Genomic DNA, 15,475 nt, shown 5'->3' on the forward strand with positions numbered 1-15,475 from the left:
CAGTGTTATTTAACAAAAAAAAAAGTATGTGGAATATTCCCTTATTGAAATTACAGTCTGGGAGCAAACCAAGAACGTTCAGGACCCACAGACGGCATTGAGGAATGCTGGAATATTCCATGGATACTTGTCATCTGAAGAAAAGGGAGAGGACTCTGAATTCAAGAATCTGCAGTTTACCTTTCAAACATCCTTGTCATCATCATCATCCTGCCTTGCATGTGCAAAGCACTTGTATGTTTCCAGCAAAAATATTTATTGAGCCCCTTCTGTATGCTTACATGCTGGGCCCTGGATCCTCCAGACAGGCGTTGGCCTCTTTGACAACACAAATTAGAACAGTGAAATCAGGAGGATGATCCAAAGTCACAGTAACGGACTGAGCACTTGACTTTCCCTCCCCTCACAGGCACTTCCTAGCTCCTTCCCTGCTCTATTTTTCCTTAGCAATGATCACGTTCCCACACATCATATATTTTACTTTTTTATCTGGTTTATTTTCTGCGTGTCGCATTAGAATGTCACGTCCACACCCACAGGGATTTTATCTGTTTTGTATCCTCAGTGCCTAGAACAGAAATATTTGTTGAATGATGGATGCCACCAGCCCCCTTTATGAACAGAGTCAGAATCAGAAGTCAACAGAAGGAGCAACTCCAGCAGTAAACTCCTGTTTTTACTAGAAATCAGAACGCAGAGAGAACAAGAATCAAACATGAATCAAACATTCTCTGAACCCAGATTTCTTCCTTTCTTATTCCCTCCAGAAACTGGGTAGCAGAGAGTTAAAGACAGCTCTTTCCTATTTTTCAGTGTGAAAATGAAACTCACACCCTGGGAAGGGAGTTGGTGGGGTTGCTTTTGAGGTTAAGGAGTCAGAAGAGTGGCCCTCCCATGTACCTGGCCTTAGCCCAGCCATAGGAAGGGTGATTCTCAGTCATCACCAGGATGGGGTGGGATTAGGTGACCTGCGCAGAATACAGATCAGGTGACTGATTCTCCTTCTGGAGAATTCTCGTGTCCCGGGGCTGGAACACAATCCTCCTTCAGGGAGGAGCTCTGAGGGACCGTCCATATGCCATGCTTACTGGGATACAAGAACAGGATTTCCAAACAGGTCAGCAACCAATCTCGAATTCCAGGCTCACACAGGAAAAAAAATCGAGGGTCAGGGGAGATGATTGCCTCCAAGACCTTTAGAGAACAGGACCACCTGCCCTAGGTGCACTTTCTTGCCTTAGGACGAACAGGCAACAAAAAAGAGAACCTGGCACTGAATATCGCCTGATACCACAAGACCCCTGAAGGTCCCCAGCAACCCACGTGATCTCTGGGGTCTGGTGAGGTTCCAGCCCCATCAGACACCCCAGTTAGGTCATACATTAATTATCCTGACTACCTGTGGCAGGTCTGGGATTCTGGGAAGCCCTAAAATTGTGGAGCACACAATGCCTGCATCTTCCAAGCACGTGGACTCTTGCTCCAGCGTGGCGAGAAAACTTGAAAAGGAAGGTTTTCTGAAGCCAAGGTGCATGTCCAGGGCCACAGCCGGGTAGCTAATTGCCATACTGAAGTGGGGAACACTCATGAGGGTGAAGGGCTCTTTCCAGACAAAGCTGGGGGAGGATCTGGGCATGAGTCCATCTTGGGCTCTGGGAATTCCTCCAGACCCCGGCAACTCACCTGTCTAATGCTAGCCAAGTTCCTCCTCAAGTCAGAGGCCAGTGGTTTCTCTCATCCATCTTGCCGTTTGTCAGAAGTGTTTGTTTACGTTCGACAAGAACCAGTGCCTCAAGTGTTCAGGAAGGCTGACGTGTGCCGTGCTGTGACCCCCAGGGGAAGGGAAGCAGAGGTGACAGCTTCCACCAGCTGACCCTATGGACACAAGCAAAAAGCCTGGTCTCCGGAGTCCATCTGAGCTGACTAGCCATTGACCTTGGGCTTGTTCCCTTGTTTCTCTGAGCCTCAACATTTCCCCATCGGTAAAATGGAGTTGATAATAATTCCTACTTCACAGCCTCTGCATACGTCTTAAATGAAATAATGCACGTAAAGCTCTTAGCCAAGTGCCTGGCACACATTACTGGCTCCATCAATAGTACCTTGTTTAGCCCAATTCCTGAGCCCACCTGAGCAAGGTGGATGACACATTCAGAGTCTCTCACCTGGGCAGTGGGTATGCTGTGGACCGCCCACATATCTGGATGACCAGGCTAGAAGTACTCATTGTGGTCTAGGACCTTGGGAAATTTGATATGGCTGGGGAGCAGGGCCATGTGGATATGGTGCTGGGGAATAAGGGGCCTGATTTGGAAGGACCCAGGATGCCAGTCTTGGGGGAATGTGATGACTGATTTTATGTTTCAACTTGACTGGGTTAAGGGATGCCCAAATAGCTGGTAAAACGTTATTTCTGGGTGTGTTGATGAAGGTGTCTCTGGAAGAGATGAACATTTGGATCAGTAGACAGAGTAAAGAAGATCACCCTCTCCAATAAGGAGGGGGGCACCATCCAATCCGTTTAAGGCCTGAGTAGAATGGAAAGGCAGGGGTAGGGTGAATTCACTCTCTCTACTTGAGCTGAGACATCCATCTTCTCCTGCCCTCAAATATTGGACCCCTGATTCTCAGGCCTTTGGACTCATTCTGAATTACACCACTGGTTTCCTGGCTCTCCAGTTTGTAGACAGCAGGTAATGGGACTTCTCTATAACTATGCAAGACACTTCCTATAATAAACATGCTACCATAACTCTACCTATCTATCTACCCATCTCCTATTTGTCTTTTTCTCTGGAGATCCCTGACTAATACAGGGGGACTTCAATTTGCTTTCCCAAGTACCCCCCACCTCCTTCTCCTGGCCACAAAAATGCATAAATATAAATAGATTAGAGCAGGATTGTGAAGACTTCTTCATCATTTTCAATCATCTTCGCTCCTTCAGAAACATTTCACTTTCACCTGGAACCACCTCCCCTGGCCCCTCCCCCATCAGCAGACCTAACAGCAGGGCAGCTCTAAAAATAGCTTGCCTTCCAGACCCCCTGGCAAGTAAATACATCTTTGTTCTCAGCTGGCATTTAATAACTGTACTTTATGGTGAAACAAAAGCTGTAATCAGAGTCCAACAATGGAAGCTGCAGCCAGAGCTGAACAATACTCAGAATTCCCATGGTGATCCCCGCCCCCAATCCGCAGCTGTGAGAACCAGAAGTCTCAAGCATGAATTCCATTCACAATTATTTGCCTGGTCCTAGTCCCACTGCGGCTTATTCGAATCAACAGCTTTCCTGCCTCCTCAGCGGGGGTTTCGGGGCTTTCGAGAAGCTGAAAAGGGATGCCAAGCTTGAGCCCCTGCCAAGTGCAGCCCGTGCAGGTGTGCACGAGAGGGCTGGCCCTGAGAAGTCTGCACGGTTGCTCGGTGACAGGGCCAGACTGCCCCGAGGCTGGAGGCTTCAGCAGCTGTCTCAGAACCAGCAATTCATGCAAGACTTCCTTCAGATTAAAAAGAGCTTTGCACTGATTTTCTTATCCAGCACTGCAGTCTGTGCATTCCAGGATAAGCCCAGCAGCTGGCTTCTCCTGCCAGGTTCAAGTCCTAGAACCTCGGAGAGAGAAGGTCTTCAAGAGGAACTATTCCAGTGGGTCTCAAGCCTTGTTGCGTGTTAGGATCATTGCGAGTGCTTTAAATAACATTCTTAGGACAAGACCCCATCCCAGACCAATTGAATCAGAATCTCTGGCAATGAGGAATTGACTTTAGTATTATTTATTTCTTTTTTCTTTTGTTTTGTTTTGAAGTATAACTTAAGAATGTGTCCCTCCAAAATTATATGTTGAAGCCCCCATTCCCAATGTGACTATATTTGGAGATAGGGTTTTTGTAGAGGTAATTAAGATTAAATGAGGTCATAGAAGTGGGGCCCTGATCCAATAGCATTAGTGTCCATACAAGAAGAGACACCAGAGATCCCACCTCCCCAAAATGTGAAGACTCAGCACAAAGGTGGCCATCTGCAAGTCAGGTAGAGAGCCATCACTAGGAATGGAATCAGCCAGCACCTTGATCTTGGACTTGCAGCCTCCAGCACTGAGAGAAATAAACTTCTGTTTAAGCCACCCAGTCTGTGTGGTATTTTGTTACAGCAGCCGGAGCTGACTAAGACACCTAGTAAAGTCTACAGCTCTTAGATATAAAGGCCAATAAACTATGTAAGCACAATCCACATCAAGATACATTTCTCACACCCCAAAATTCTTCCTATGCCAGCCAGAGGAGGCCACTGCTTGATTTCTATCACCACAGATTAGTTTTGCCTGTTCTTGAATTTCATGTAATTGTAATTACACACCATATTGTATACTCTTTGGGGTCTAACGTCTTCTGCTCAACATTGTGTTTGTGAGATTTATCTATGTCATTGGGTGTTGTAACAATTTGTTCTTTTATTGCTGTGTAACATTTCATTTTGCGAATAAAGCACAATTTACCTATTCTATAGGTGGCCAGTTTGGTTGTTTCCCCTCCTGTTTCTTTTTCCATGTTGCTGCCTGTGCCCAGAGTGACTTTTCCCTCCAGCTCCATTCGGCCCCCTGATCTCTTACAAATAAAACCTGCCCACCACTAAGACCCTAGCCGAAACTCATTGTCTCTTAGAATCTTTCTGACCTTTCTTAGAGAAATGACCCTCTCTGCTCTGTGACCCCACTGCTCCCCAGGTTGAAATTATAGGGGCATCTCTGTAAGGGACCATGATTTCCTCAAGTGCAGGGACCATGTCTTAATTATCTCTATAGTCTCAGCACAGTGCCCTGGAGATAGGAGGGGTTCAAGAAATAATGGCTGACTTAACATTGTAAATTAATTAAAAATTAAATTAATTTAAGGAAGAAAGAAAGAAGGCAGAAAGAGTGGCTGGTTTCTGGGAGGCAGGCCCCCTACTAGGGACGGTGGGGACACCTGGGGTCAGATCTGGCTTTGGGAAGGGAGGCCGGCAGAAACTAAGCAGGTTCCAGGCCTAGAAATGGCCCAGAGACCACGAAAGACACCTGCCAGGTGGGACACCCAGTGGGACAGACTGGGTGTGAGCACAGCGTGCAGCTGCCCAGGGCTCACACCCAGTAGCAGCCCCAGTGTCCTAATTCAAAGCCCCAGGCTTAGCTCCGGATGCTAAGCCCCTGCGGCACCTGTGGAGATGGGCTCAGGAGGCTGGGAGAATGGAGCCCTTAGGCAGGGTATCCGTGGGCCCAGCCAGCTCCAAGGGACTGGGAGCTCCTAAGTCCTGACATGGCCCGGAACTCTGTCTTAAGAACTGCCACGTGGCCCTTGATCCCTCATGATTGCCACTCCCCTTCCAGTGGGACACGTGGAGTTACCCAGGACGCTGGGTTAGAGGAGCTGAGTTAGTGGGATTCACTGGATTTGCTGCTGCAGGATTCCTTTTTCTGATTTCTCTCTAGTCCTTCATTTAAGTCACTTACATAAGGCCACCGATATAGTTCTCAGTCCAGTATGGCAACCCAACAGCACTACTTAGAAAGCTCAGTCTCTGAATGAACAGCTCTTCAGCAATTCACGCTTTTTGTCACAGAAAGATGGTTAGCATTGTTTAGAAAATCTGCTCTCACAAAGACTTAAATGATTGCATGTCTTAAAATGATTAGCTCACTAATGGTTTATAATTTTATGTCCTTCACATGTCTGTGATCTAAGGTTTTGACCCACGATGCTGTGGCAAAGGGATGCTGTTGGTGCCAGAGAGACCTGAGTTCAAATCTACCACTTGCTGGCTGTGTAACTGAGCCACTCAACTGCATGTTCTGAGCTTCAGTTTCCTGTTTTCCAGATGATCCCTCTGCTGTGTAGCGGTTGTGAGGATGGGGCTTACTGCATGGCAGGTGCTCAGTAACAGCTACCATGATGGTGTCCACCTGGCCATTGAAGAAGGCTCACGCCCCTCTCCTCCTCAGCCCCATCCCTGGATTCGTCATCTTTACTTCCTTACAACAAACAAGTTTTGCTCTGGAAGCTTTCCTGGTTATCCTGAAATGCTCTCCCGCATTTCATTCTCCTGCCCACATGCTGCCCGCCAGACTGTTTGTTTTGGATGCAGGAGGCCAGCCAGGGAGTGGCAGGCCTGCCCATGCAGTTCCTTGAAACCAAAGTTGCTCCCTGAGTCATTGCTGGGAGAAGCCAGTACATCCAAGCACCTACACAGGCATGTCAGAGGTAGGATACCCTGTGGGTGCACAGGCAGAGTTACGGGGTACAGAGGGCCTATAAGCCAAGCACATGGTATAGGCTTTATCTTGGGGGGTTCGGAGAAGGGGCATTGAAAGTTTTTAAATAAGAAAGGGACATGATCAGATTTGTGGGTTAGAAAAGTCCTCCGAACTCTTTGATGAAAACCCCACCTATATTCTAGCATCTTCTTCCTTTGCCCAGTACAGGTTTTCTGCTCTAGCCAACCCCCTACACAGACTCTCTGCACCTCTGCCCCATTGGAGTGCTCTCCACATGGCAACGTTTTCCCTGTACTTCAAGGCCTGGCTTGGTTCTTCCGCCTCCAGAAATCCTTTCCTGCCCCTCAGCACGTGTTCATTGCTCCCTTCCCAGAACCCAGGGTTCTTTCCCACACACCCAGCAGCCAGGGCCACTCAGAACTTGCTACTCCACGTGGCTAATTCTTGGAGCACACAACGCTGTGGAAAGAACAAAACTTTGCAGTCAGAAAATCCAAGTTCAAGTTCAGATTCTGTCCTTAGCAGTTTGTGATCTTCAGCCTCTCACTCAGCTTCCCTGAGCCACACTTTGCTCATTTGCTCGACAGACACCTCCCAGGACTGGGGTAAGTATCAAAAGAACGTAAAAGCACTCTGGGAACAGTGATTTAAAAAAAAAAAAAAAAGAAAGAAAGAAAGTGATCTTTATTCCTAGATAACATGATTGTCCACAAAATCCAAAGAAAGCTACAAAAAAAGCTAGTAGAATGAATTTAAGTTGGCAGAATACAAGAGCAATACACGAAACCAATTTTATTTCTATATATTAGCAAGTGAGAGAAGCCAGACCCGTATGCAAGGAAAACATAAAGAGGAAAAGAACATTACTCTCCCATGAAAATTCCCTGGCGGTCCAGTGGTTAGGACTCCACACTTCCACTGCCGAGGGCCCAGGTTCAATCTTGGTTGGGGAACTAAGATTCCATAAGCCGCGCAGAGTGGCCAAGAAAAAACAAACAAACAAACAAAACAAAACACTACTCTCCCTCCAAAAAACATACTCCATGATTCCTGTTCTACTGGATAAACTGTAGAAAATGCAAACGAATTTATAGTTACAGAGAAATCAGAGGATGGAAAAGTAAAGAGGGGCAAGAGGGGGGATTACACAGTTTGGGGGACAATTAAAATGTTTACTATTGTGATTGTGTTGTTGTGTAAACAGTGATGTTAAACAAAAAGGGGAAAAGGCATGGGCTGTAGAGCCAGGGAGACCCGGGGTGGGACCTAGGCTCTGTCTCCCACTGGTTGACTGTCTCTAGGCAGGCCATCCAGTGTCTCTGGGCTAACTTTTCTCCTCTGTAGGTGGGAAGCTTAGTACTTGTCTCCGGGATTAATGTCAGGATCCAATATGTTAAGAGGCCGGCACCTTGCCGGGCACATAGTAGCCTGCCAGTGGATGTTAGCGCCCTGCCCTCCCCTGTCCAGGGCTTTGGACGTGGGAGTACGTATATGTGCACTGACTGCCTAGCTGATTTAATTACCGACCCACCAAATAAAGGGATGGATGTGTTGTTGGATAGATGGGTGGGTAGATGGATAGATGAGTGGACTGGGAGACAAATATCTAACTGAATCAACAAATAAATCCATGGGTGGATGACCAAATGGATAGCTGAAAACATCGAGGAGCAAACGAATGTCTGAATGAATGACTAACGAATGGAGTGAGCACGTCCCTAAATGAGTGGCAAGAGGGACATGGCAGAAAATGACCGTCCTCCTTCAGCCCAGAGGCCCACCCTCCCCCCGGCCTTCGTGCTGTGCGTAAGGCACCGGTTACCTTGCAGGCTCTCTCTTAGCGGCAGGCGGATGCCCCTGCCAGGTAACCAGGGTAACCTGGTGCCTGAAGAGAAGCAGCATCTGGCTCCTTGGAAGTCCCATCTCGGCCTCTCTTGGCAACAAGGACACACGTTCTGGGACTGCACAGACTGGAGACAGTGCCCCCTCTGAGCGGCCAGTGGCCAAGCTCAGGCCAGGTGCTTGCCCACCTTGGGCTGGGGTGGTGTCCTTGGTGGTCACCGACCTCCTGCTGAGGAAGGGGGCGTCACTAGTTCCACTAGAGAAGATGCAATGGCCTGAGCAAGCTAGGGAGGCGGGTTGGACCCCCAGGAAGGGGGGATCTGCAGAGAGCTGGGGCCTGGCCCCACCCTGCTGATGGTGAGCTTGTGGGTCAGGAGACGGCTCCGTCAGTCACAGCATCGCCCTCGGGGCAAGGAGCAAAGACCCATCTGTGAAGGCACTCTGACTGAGAGCCATTCACAGCGCGGGCCTCTTTCTTATAACCTCACTGGGAGGCAGCTGGGCAGTGCTTGCCTCTCCGTCAACCCATTTATAGATAAAGAGGCCCAGATAGGAGAAAAGGCTTGCCCAGGGTGCGAGAGAAACAGCAGAGAATGAAAAAAAATTCCAGTCTCTCGATACCTCCACCCTTCTCTACGGGCTACAGGGGACTCAGTTACAAAGGGGGAGGAAGACACCCTCTGGCCACCCCAAAGAGGTTGCTTTTTGTTGCTGTTCCTCTAAAATTGTACTGAACCTGTTGCCTGGTCACTTCCCCAACTAGCTGAGAGGAATCTGTCTCTGAAGCCTCAGGTCAGTTTGTTCAGGTCCCTCTTTTCTCCTCCCTGAGTTGCAGTTATTTAAGTCCTGTCTTCTCTGTGCTACTGGGAGTGATCACCTCAGTGGAGAGCCCGGCCTCTTCCCCCTCCCCTGTCCTCCCCCCATGCCTGGCACATGTAACACAGTCTGCAGTAGCCACCAAAGGTTCCACAGCAAGTTAGGGAAAGAGCTGGGTGGCCCAAAGATACGCAGCCCAATAAGACACAGTCCGTTTTGTCAGGAGGTGAAAACAGAAGACTTCTAGAAACAACAGTGTCTTAACCCAAAAGTACAGATTTCTTTTCTTTTCTTTTTTTACTTTTACTTGCATTTATTTTTTGTGGCATTTATTCCCAGGCCATAAGTTTTTGTTTCTTCTGTTTCTTCTGGGATATCTTTTTCTTCTGGGCACTCTCCACTTCTGGTTTAGGAACCATCTGTTCTTTTTCAGTAAGGAGCATCTCAACGTGGCAGGGAGCGCTCATGTATGGGTTGACCCGACCATGAGCTCTGTAAGTCCTGCGCGGCACCCTGGGGGCTTTGTTCACCTGGATGTGCTCCATGACCAGACTATCTACATCTAAGCCCTGAAGTTCAGCATTACTCTCTGCATTTTTGAGCACGTGAAGTAAAAAATTCAGCACTCTTTTTGGGCCACTGACCCTGCATCCAGCCCCACTGTTTGGCCTGGGCACACCTACCAACTCCACCACTGCAACAGCAGAACGGCACACATTGCTTCTTTAAAGTGACATCCTTCAGATACTTGGTGGCTTTTCGGATATGCATACCCTTAATGGCCTGGGCAGTTTCAGAGCGATCTTAAAGTGAACACGAAGATTTGAACCTCTTGACTTGCATGATTTTGTGGGGTTTTCTGGGTCAAGTGAATAGCGAACCATTTTTAGAGGTCACCTCAGGCCACTTACCGGGAAAAGCCAGACTTCTAAAGGTGGGATTCTGGGCAGTTGGATGGGCCTGGGGACAGATAATTAGGCCACAGGCTCTTTTCAGAGGTTTCATCACATGGTCATTACTAACTCCGTCCAGGCATAATTCTCCCTCAAGTGTATCACTTTCCATCTTTCTTAGGACAAACGTGCTCTTTTCTGTGCTCTACTGGCTTTTCATTCAGGAAGAGAGGGTAAAAATATCCTTTAATTTACCAAAATTGCTTTTTAAATGCATCAACCAACTCAGGACTATCGGGAAGATAATGGTTCTTTCCCCTCATAATGATGGAGTAAATTTCAGCCAAAATGAATTTAAACATTGTTCGTGGGCTATAGTTTTTTATTAATTTCATCAATCACGAGTAAGCCATTGACCTTCCACAGCTCCAAGCTGTTCTTAGAGCATCTCTTGCCTTGTTCAAAGCCAGCCTCAAACATAGGTTTCAGCTGGATAACAAGAGGTGGGTCTTTTTCTCCAGCAGGGCAGTGGCTGAGAGCTCTGGAGTCTGACGGTCCCAGGCTCATGTCCTGGCTCTGCTGCTTCTTGGCTCTGTGACTTAGAGATTGCTCTGTGCCTCTCTCCTTCCCTTATTTGTCAAGTGAAGATAAAGATGTTATCTGGAACTTTGCAGGGTTGTTTAAAGATTAAACAAAATGACGTATGTGAGGCACTTATCAAGGGGTCTGTCACATAGTAAACTCAATGAACTTTAGTTATTGTTATTATTCTAATACAAACACGGCATTATGTTTATTTTGTTGTCACAAGGTCTCATGGTGTATCTCTCCATCCTTTATCCCTTTATCAAGCCTTTATCTCTTATGGTTTGGCTACTCCCTCCCCACATCTTCCAGTGGTGGTTGGGTTGCTACTGAGGGCAGGAGAACCAGGCAATGTTCCCTGTTGCATGGCATAGGAGGTGCAGCTGGAAAATGGGCTATGGGCCCTGCCTGTGGGCTAAACAGGTGTCCAGCATATCCTGGTGCGTGTGCTTGGAGCTCAATTCCACAGGCGCCCAGTGAGGCCAGGTGCACCCAGCTCGGAGATTCTGCAGGAGAATCCTCCAGTCCCAAGCTTCTCCAACCACTAAGTACATCACTTCCCACCAAGCATCCGAGGTGGTATGTTGGGATACAGGAAAAACATACAATAAATGTGGTTGCTTTCCCAGAACACTGATGACTCTTAAAAGCTGGGGGGACAAACATAATTATTAATATTAAAACAAAGGGGCTTCCCTGGTGGTGCAGTGGTTGAGAGAGTCCGCCTGCCGATGCAGGGGACACGGGTTCGGGCCCCGGTCTGGGAGGATCCCACATGCCGTGGAGCAGCTGGGCCTGTGAGCCACAACTGCTGAGCCTGTGCGTCTGGAGCCTGTGCTCCGCGGCAGGAGATGCCGCGACAGTGAGGCCCGCACACCGCGATGAAGAGTGGCCCCCGCTTGCCACAGCTGGAGAGAGCCCTTGTGTGGAAGCGAAGACCCAACACAGACATAAATAGATAAATACATTTTTAAAAAAATTTTTTAAAAAAGAAGACAGCACTTGGACCTATGAGCCTTTGAAAATGCTTAAAGCCAGAAAAAAAAATCTATTAGCTTCAAAATTAAAAAATGGCAATATTGGAATTAATAAACATTTAATTATATGCCCACCCATAATGTAACATTTTGTCAGCTTCCTTAATTGCTGAGTTCCTTAATTGAGTGGTCGAACATCTTGACGTTTAAAGATAACAGAGATTAGATTTCTTTCACTTCCCAAAACGTTCCCAAACATATATGACTACTAAGAAATCATAGACATTATACACTAGATATTTATCACAGCTAAATAATTTCAAAAGCAAAATGATAAAAACTTTCAAAATTTGTAGCAAAACAGCTTAGCTTTGATGTGGAACGGGCTGAGTTTTAATATATTTGATGTGATAAGGAGCAAAGCCTCTGAAAGTAAGATTAGGTCCAAGATGATCTTAAAATCGTCCTGCACTTGTGGCATGATCCCACAAGAGCAGGTTACGTTTCAGGCTGGTCAGAGTCAGTTGCCCAGCCACAGGCAGCAAGCACCCCCTGCATGCAGAATTGGGATCCAGTGCATTGAGTGACTGAGCTGAGGCAGTGCCGAGCTGACTACCTGATTTTCTTGCATAAAATTTCCGTTTCCATATGGAATCTCATTTTCTGACTGCCTTCCTTGTCATCTCTGGGCTGGGTTTGTACATCTCCCAATTCTGAAGATACTTAAAAGGGGATGGGGGAGGAGGAAAGTATTATCGGCTCTTCCTCCCACCTGGGCAATATACTGGAATTCACAGGATTTGCTCATTGGAGGGAATCTACCGGGGCATTTAGCAAACACCTACTAAAGGCTCAGATCAAGAACGTTTGGCATTTTGACGACTGGCTCCCAACTTCCAGAAGGAGATGACCTTGTATAAAGAAAGGGGTCCTCAGGCTCGCTCCCTCCCCCTGGCCTCTCATGGCTCCACACATTTTAAATTCTGGAATCGCTCAGGATGCCCTGTTCTGAGAATGGTGTTCAGAGGAAAACTCATAGTGATGTTAAGACCCTTTTGTGAGATCTTCCTAAACACCGAGTGACCAGGAGGAACTTTCCAGAGTCTCCTTAACATTTGACTAGAGGAGGCAGCCCAGCTTGAGAAGAGAGAACAGGCAGAGGGGTGGTGAGGACAGAAAGATGCCATCCGTGACAATGCTACAAAACCAGGCCGCGGAGGAAGTGGGGAGAGAAAGACCCTGAAGGAGACACACTTCCCTCTCCCGCCCCGGTCTCTCCAGCCCCTCAGGGAAGAGGAAACTGTAGTGTGGCAGGAGTACCAGGTCGATTCTTGCAGCGTTCCGCTGACCCTGGCTCAGGCCATCCTGATGGAAAATCACTTCCCGGGTTTCCTGTGCCTTTTCCACTTGGCTAGTTTCTGAGATTTTCCAGCCCACTGAGCAGTGGATTTAGATGTGCAACGAGAAGAAAATATGAGAGAGTGATGGGGCAGAGAGAGCCTGGAGGGATTCAGGGAAGCCACCCTGGGGGTGACCCGGAGCTGAGACCTGAGAAGTAGAGGCCAGCTGTGTGAGGACCTGGGGAAGAATGTTCTAGGCAGAGAACAGAAAGCGCAAGGGCTCAGAGCAGGGATTCAATGTTCAAGCAGCAGGAAGAAACATGGGGTGGTGGGAGGTATGGAGAGCAGGTGAGGGCGTAACGTGAATCCACCAGGATGGTGAAGCGAGCCCCCCAGGATCGCGGCGGCCGAGGCGAGGAGTTGAGATCACATTCATCGTATTCGATAAGGGTTGCCAGATAAAATATAGGACACCCGGTTAAATTTGAATTTCAGGTAAGTTTTATACTAAACAATTATCCATGTGTTATCTGGAATTCAAATTTAACTGGCATCCTGTATTTTTACTTGGGAAATGTATTTCCAAGTCCTATTTGAAAGGCAGTAGAGGGTTTTAAAGCAATGAAATGACAACCTGAACCAATTTATAGCCTAGTTGGGTTGTTGGACCTGCCATGTGGACCGTGGGCTGTGGTGGGGCAGATGGAGAAGTAGGAATTGCAGACAGGGAGGGAGAAGAGGCTGCCTGAGCAGGCGCCTTGACCCAAGGAACGCAGGTGAGGTGAGTGTACGCTCGCAAGGAAGAGGCCCGAGGCCACCCACTTGGGGTTTGTTGACTGAATAATTAAGCAGAGGGGACCCCAATCCTTAGTCCAGCCCCTGGATGGCAGGGCGCCCTTGCCATCAGCTGCAGGGCTGCTGGGTTAACAGAACTGTCCGAGGCACCTGGAGCACGAGAAGCCAGTGACATCCAGCGTCCCACTCTGCCACCGTGGTTGACGGTTCTCCAAGTGGACTCAGAATGCGTGTGGCCAAGAGGAGGAGGAATTCCCAGAGACTCATACATGAGTTCCAGGGAATAAGCCAAGTTATGAAATGTTAGGTGTGGTCACACCTGTGCAGGGAGGGGTGGCCGTGAACCAGGTCAGTGGAGCTTCCAGGGAACAGGTGTCCCGGAGAGAAACTTTGATGGGTGACAGGAAGGCCAGACAGTAGCCTGAGGGTCCTAAGGCCTCATCAGTGGCACCATCGCACGCTGTCCAAATGCCAAGGGCTGGTGTTCACCACCCCCGCAGGGCTCACTTCATTATTTCTGTGAGGAAGTTTCAGGGGAAATTTGTGTCTTCTGGCTCAAACCTCTTGGTGATACCTGCGGCCCGCAAGGCCCCAAGGGGGACGTTTCTCCACTGCCACCTGGACAGTGACCCAGGTGGAGGTTGAGATCAGCCAGCGGTCTTGAGCTGCAGGCTTCAGGCTGCAGGACGTGCCAGGCAGTGTCTCCTGCACTGCAGCCAGGCCGTGGTTCGTCTAGAAGTGGGGCCAATGCTCCCTACTTCCTCTGTGTCCTGCCTTGTCTCTGGGCCTCAGAGCAGCACAGCCGGTCCCATGCAAATAGACACCTGCAGGCTGCCACCCTGCTGGCTTATCAGCCACACCCACTGACATTGGCCTCACCTGCTCTGGCCACATTACAGCAAATCCTTCCATTTGTGGAGGACTTCATATTTACACATCATCCTGTATTCATTTCCTGTGGCTGCTGTAACGAATTACCACAATCTCAGTGACATAAAACAACACACATTTATCCTCTTACAGTTATGATGGCCAGTGTCACTGGGGTAAAGTCGAGGTGTCAGCAGGGCTGGTTCTTCCTGAGGGCTCCTCACCTCCTCTACCTTCTAGAGTCTGCTGGCATTCCCTGGCTTGTGGCCGCATCACTCCAATCTCTTCCTTCCACAGTCTCCTCACCTTCCACCTCTCCGACCTGCTGCCTCCCTCTTATAAAGACCCCGATGCCTACTTCAGACCCACCTGGATAATCCAGGATAACCTCACCAGCTCAAAATCCTTAATTTAATCACACCTGCGAAGTTCACTTTGCCGTGTAAGGTAACATTCAGAGGTCCTGGGGATTAGGACATGGATATCTTTGAGCCATTATTCTGCCTACCACACACCCCCATTCATCATATCATCTCATCTTCGCAGTGGCTCTGGGAGGATAAAAAACTGAGGCTCAGAAAGGTTAGGTGAGTTGCTGAAAGTCACACAGCTAGAAAGTTGTAGGAAAGGGGAGGTGGAATCCAGGTCTTTGTGATTCTAACTGAATTTAACAGGTTATGTCATCATGTAAGAGGGAAACAAGGCACTTCAACATGACAGAGGTCTTCGGCTTTTCCCTCTGAGATTTCTGCTCCTCAACGTTCCCGGGCAGGCCTTTGTCCCTCCTTCTTTTTTCAGGGGTTAAGAGTTGAGTGTCTGTCTGAGCACAAAGGGAACACCTGCAGCCTGTCCTAGTTCAGGGAGTGACCCACATTTGAAGAAAGAGCTCAGCAAGCCACAGCTGGGTCTCTGGTCTTTATGGCAGTTTGAGGGTTTCTCACACGCACGCTCACATGTGGTTTGGTAAATGATTTTCTCAATTAACCCATGAGTTAATAAGCTTCCTGTTAATTAAGGAGATGTCCCAGACCCCAGGGACCTTCAGCCTTGATTCAATGGCCAGGAGAAGGGGGAAAAATAGTGACTCATCTCTTGGGTACTGAACCGGCAG

This window comes from Delphinus delphis, chromosome 16 (genome assembly GCF_949987515.2).
Source record: "Delphinus delphis chromosome 16, mDelDel1.2, whole genome shotgun sequence".
Lineage (NCBI taxonomy): Eukaryota > Metazoa > Chordata > Mammalia > Artiodactyla > Delphinidae > Delphinus > Delphinus delphis.